Source organism: Cajanus cajan, chromosome 1, assembly GCF_000230855.2.
Source record: "Cajanus cajan strain Asha chromosome 1, NIPB_CcT2T_4, whole genome shotgun sequence".
Classification (NCBI taxonomy): domain Eukaryota; kingdom Viridiplantae; phylum Streptophyta; class Magnoliopsida; order Fabales; family Fabaceae; genus Cajanus; species Cajanus cajan.
The window spans coordinates 7,407,628-7,413,627 of NC_138517.1; positions in this window are offsets into that span (position 1 = coordinate 7,407,628).

Genomic DNA, 6,000 nt, shown 5'->3' on the forward strand with positions numbered 1-6,000 from the left:
TATTTGTTTGAATTATTTTTTAAATTAAATTTTCACATATAAAAAAGAATGACACATAAAATGTATATTTTATTATTTTTATATTTTTTTTAAATTAAAGTTACATATTGAGTAAGATAATACCACATATAAAAAGTACATATAATTACACAATAAAAATTAAGAGAAATGAACTTTAATATATATATTTAGTCTATATTTGACAGTAACTAACTTGAAATGTCCTCAATTTTTAAAAACTTGTGAGTTATAAAATGTAAGTAACAACACCATATATATTAATATTAAATATAATTTTATAAAATCTACAATATTATTGAAGTATTATAAAAATATTACTTTCGAAACATTTTGAAATGTTATTATTAATATATAAAAATATTATTAACGATATTTAGAAACATATATTATGTTTAAAAAGTATTTGATAATATATGGAAAAGTAAATGAATAATATTTATACATAATTATATAAATGAAAATTGTTGATAAAAGTGTTTTTTTTTTTTAATAGCGGCAAATTTGATCATCATCAAATAGCTGACTGTATGAAATGTAACATCTGAATGCATGGATGTCTGTCATATTAATTATTGGGTTATCTACACTGCAGCTGAGCTGATGGAAGAATTGTTATTGATTACAGCTCTGTCCTCAGATTCTTTGATAGAAATTTGTTATCTCTTGTAAAGTGGTTTCATTTCAAAAAGAGCTACGCTATAGTTTCCGAAATTTTATCCTAATCATGGTTTGAAAAATTAAAATATTAATATATTTTAATAAATTTATTATAAAATAATTATTTAATTTAATATTTTATAATTTAAAATATTATTTTATTCATTTCGGCGTTAAGTTTCGGAGGCTGAATATTTTTCTTTCAAAAATATCATTATATGAAGTTTCTTAACTTTATATGTGACTTTTATCTACTGTACTGTTATGTTAAAACTTTTTACTCACATTTCGAAAACTATATAAATACCAACTGCAGTATCAGTTAAAAATGTAATTATAAGAAAACATATGGATTGGTAAAATTTATATGATTGGTACATAACAGTCATTATAAGATTCTTCAAAAGTTGTTTCCAAAATGCTCGAAAGTCAAAGTTCATGATACATTTACATAAAATGATTGATTTAGATTTTGTCACCGAATCAAATTTCTATTAACGATCTTAAATTTAAACATTTATTTTAGTGAAAATCATAATTTTTAAATAGTACCATAGGTAGAATATTAAATATTATAAAATTATTTGTAATACCTGAATTTTCAATCATATTATATGTGTGTATCGGCATAACAAAAAGTTCTTTGACGACGAGTCAAGATCAAAATAATTTATAAACATGTTTTTTTTCTTAACCTACGAAGTTATTTTTTTTTATGAGGAAATTGCAACAATCAATATCTACTAAGCTCTAGGTTTAATCAATGTAAAAGGAGATATATTTTACATAGGTTTAATTTATCATCAATGTAAAATAATTCTATAAACTTCTTAAAATCTCATTCGACTCTTGTGTGCTCTCATTTCTTCTTTTCCAAATCCTATTGCAAACTTTCTCTTAAATGACACTTCAAGCATCTCCAACAAGATTTTTCAACTCGTCATTGTCTACAATTAATCTCTATTCTCTAGTGACATCCATGACCATTATTTTTCTTTTTGCGTCATTTTCAATTTCGTACCTCATTTTTTGGTTCTTCATTTAGACAAGCTTTCCTTGCTTAATTTGCTTTCGATTCTCATCCTTTTGTTCTCCAAATCTTGTCCTCACTATCACCATGAATGCCATTTTTGTCATTGTTGATTTTATTTTTTATTTTCTTTTTCGTTCTCCAAATCTTATTTATCTTTCATTTTTCGTTTTTTTTTGTCATTACCGATAAACTATCTATCTAGCTAGGATTTGTTTACATGTTTGAGATTGTAAAAAATAATCATTTAAACGAACCATTCTTCATAGTTGTACAACAAACCATATTGAATGATCTCTTTTCAATATGAATCGGTAGAAATTGATGTAAAATGTCAAATATAATCGATATAAAAAGGTGACGGTGGACTAGTGGCCTAGTACAGCCATCTTATACTTCACTGAGGATTCAGATATGTTGCCTAACCACGTGGTCCACCGAACACCACTCTCCCCACACCAATGATCAAAACAAAGTTCACATGCCATTGCCCATTCCATTTCCTTCGTAACATCTTCCAAACCAAACAAAACCACCGAAAGCAGAAAATGCAGAATAGAGACTATAAGATACTAAGTAGATATACAACTTATTGCTTTGGAAAGTGTTTAGGCACATATCCAAACACGATACGGCGAGGCTATGCACTTTTTTCTAAACTCACTTTTACAAATTTATAAATCACGATTGCCATTTGATTTCACGTGAAATATATTTATATGTTCGGTTAGTTTAAATTGTAGAAACATATATGTACCTTTTTATTTTATGTTGTTAAACATTTGATTGAATATAATTCATTTTTATAGAAATAACGTAAAGTTGAATTTATGAATATTTAGCCAAACACGTTGTGGAAAAGCGAAACATGTGTGCTAAACATATTTTTCTTGGGGGCGAAAGGTGTCATGTGACACATGGTCCTATGTTAATGTTAGGGTATGGTTGCAATCCCAGGCTTTTTCAAGCACTATGAAAAGCGTGAAAGCAATTTGTCATAAAGCAAACATGGAATGGTAGACGGTGCATAAGGGCAAAAAAGGGGACATAAGCCCCACAACGTCCCATGCATCATGGTTTCACTCAACACAAGGATCCAAATCAAGCCTTATGGGTCCCTTGTTTTCAATTGATGATTGATCGACACCCATCATCAACATGGTCAAATTTCAAAACCTAGACTCATGTGCTATAATATTCCATTTCTCTCTCTATATATATATATTATGTGGATAAGATGTTTTTCTCTCCTTATAAATTATTTTAATGTATTATTATTGGTATGAGATTTCTAATATATTTTTTCATGCCAAAAATTTAACATCTCATTTTAGTACTATTATAAAAGTGTGTTTTTTTTAAGACAAACTCTACTTTAAGAAATTAGTTTGTATGTTTAGAATTTTCTTTCACTTATATATTAGTTATATTATAATTAGTTGGTTTGATTTTCAATACTATTTTTTCTTTTTAGAAATTTTGTTCTCAAATCGAGATTTTCGTATCATGTACTATGATAATTACAAAAGTTTAAGTCATGGATGTGATGTGGAGATGACGTGTAAGATTTAAGCCCGGGTATTCTCATTTTTCAACTTTCTAGGTTGCTCTTTCGAATCTAATGTAGTGGAGTGGATCATCGTTCCGGCATAAGCTTACAAAAAGGTCATAAGGATCGTTACCGCATGCCACCGCAATTAATAGATAACTAAACTTTTGAAAGAATTGATTTTCGACGTAATATTAAATATTTTACACTTTTTAATGAAAAAGTTGTTTGGGAAAATGACTCCCCAAGGAACATACAACATGTTAGGTTTTGTTCATGTTTATAAAAGGAGAGTTGTGTACTTGTTGTGTTTTGTACACGATTTTTTTAGTTACAATAGCTTTCACCATGGAGAAGGATCTAACGCATAATGTATTTATATTTCTTATTAGATTTCAAACACTATCAATTTTGGGAGTACAACTCTAACGACATTTCAGTATTTTGACGTATACATGTCTTCGAGATGGTTAGTCGTTGATATTGGAAGAATTATGGTTCAATTTCAAATCTACGTCATACAATAATACATCGACAATTAATTGATAAATAAAGTATACGTATTCTTTTTTATCTCTCATAAATATCATAAAATGGATTTTTTTATAGACTTCCAACTACCAATTCTCACATGAATTCCTAGAAATTTAATAGTCCAATATTAATTTTTTAAGATATGTCAATTAGACAAATGCGTCCATAATGACTACAGTGAATATTTGGTATCTAAAAATTAACACTTCGCCTTGTCAATCGTCTGAAATTCAAATAACTCAATTTTTTTCTATGAATTATTTTAATCAATATAGATTGGTTTGATCCAAAATTAGATAATAAATGTAATCTAAAAAAAATTTATAAGTAATTATTAATGGAATTGAAGTCATCAAATATATATAATGGGACAAGACAAGTTAATTATTTAAAGTTTACCAAATCTTTTTAATCTTGATTTCTTTGTCTTTGTAAAAATTAAATAAAAACATATTTACTATTACGTCAAAAATTAATTATTTAAAAGTGTGATATTCTTTATTAATATAAAAGCACAAAATAAACCAATTTAACGTGACTTTATCAAGTCGAGTTATGTCAAGTTAAAAAAATTAGAAATGTTTATTCAAAATTTACGTTAGTCTAAGTCGACTCGGTCTATATACGTTTTCTTCCGTCAGATTGATTGGACCGATGATCCAATCTTTGACCTCTATAGTTCTTAACACAATTAAATAATTTTTTTCTTACATATTGTTACTATTATTGTTTTTTTATTTATAAAAACTTAGTGTTGAAATAAGAGAAATCATTCATATTCAATGCAAATTTATAATTTCAATCGCCTTAAATAAAAAAAAAATACTTTAAGAGGAGATAAAATAAACTTGTATCAAGAGATTATGTTGTTACAATATTATAATAAAGATAAATGTCACGTTGTTTTGAACACACTTTTTATTATTTATTAAAAATTATAAAATTTTGTAAATCTTACTCATTATATACAGAGTTTTACTTATAATTTTTAATTATTAATAATATAAAATTTATGTTAAAAAGCGTAGGGCTGATGTTCTTCGTTCATAAAATAATTTTTTTAGGAAAATATAATTCCAGACGATTTCAATATTTTTTTTTTCATTTCTTTCAACATAAAGCATTTTATATTAAAATAATTATAAAAATATTATTCTATATTATAAAAGTTTACTGTAAAGTAGGTATATATCTTATAATCAAGTTAGGATTCCTCCTTGGAAAATCATTATGTAAGAGGAACGTTGCCGCAAAAACCTGCCGACGAACGCAGACATGAGTTAGACATATTGCTAACAATTGTTGACCATAATAACAATCGATATTAGTAATTTGAAAGTGATTAGTCCAAAAATCATTAATAAGCTAGCTAGACATAATGCTATAGGCATGTCAAGGGTTTAATTTTAATGATCATTTTGCATAATATAGACAATGTCGAATTTTTTATCATTTTTTTTTTTCGTTCATGGAGTATTCACCGCCGACAGCAGTGACTAATCTCCTCGCTACGTTGGAGGCACCTCAAAGGGTGGGATAACTGGCTCCAAGATTTAACGCGGCTGCATACACAAGGCAGGATTCGAACTCCTGACCTTGTTTAAGCGTGAATCAACCCCTACCGCTGAACCACACGCTTGAGTCAAACTCAACCAACTTATAAGATGTTATTTATAAATCTTTTAGTTGTCATATATCTAATCGATTAATGTGAGATTTAAATTTTTTACGTTTTGAGAATTGAGTCTATGATGCTTTTAGAAGACATGTGTAAATAGTTAATCTTGTACATTATTTTATATGATTTGATCACCAAATAAATTAAGTGTCGTAGTAGTTTTTCTTTTCTTGATTAAACAAAGGACATATTATAGGTAGATGCAAATACAAATTAGTGGGACATCCATGTGGGTTAGCCAAGTCCATGGTAAGGTCGAGTTTTAAGCACTACAAATTAATTTGTTTAATTTCTGTCATGGTGTAATAACAATAACATCGCTCATGACTCAATACACAAATTCATCGATCATTTCATTATGCGCAAAAAAGTTTTATTAAACAAAATTACATAACATATATTGCTTAATTATGGTGTCCGATGACATGCATAAATTTTGACAATGTTTTTTTTTTTTTTTTGGTTTACGACAGTGAAATTTGAAAACATTATATTGAAGCTAAATAATAACCCTTATATGTTGCATCGTAT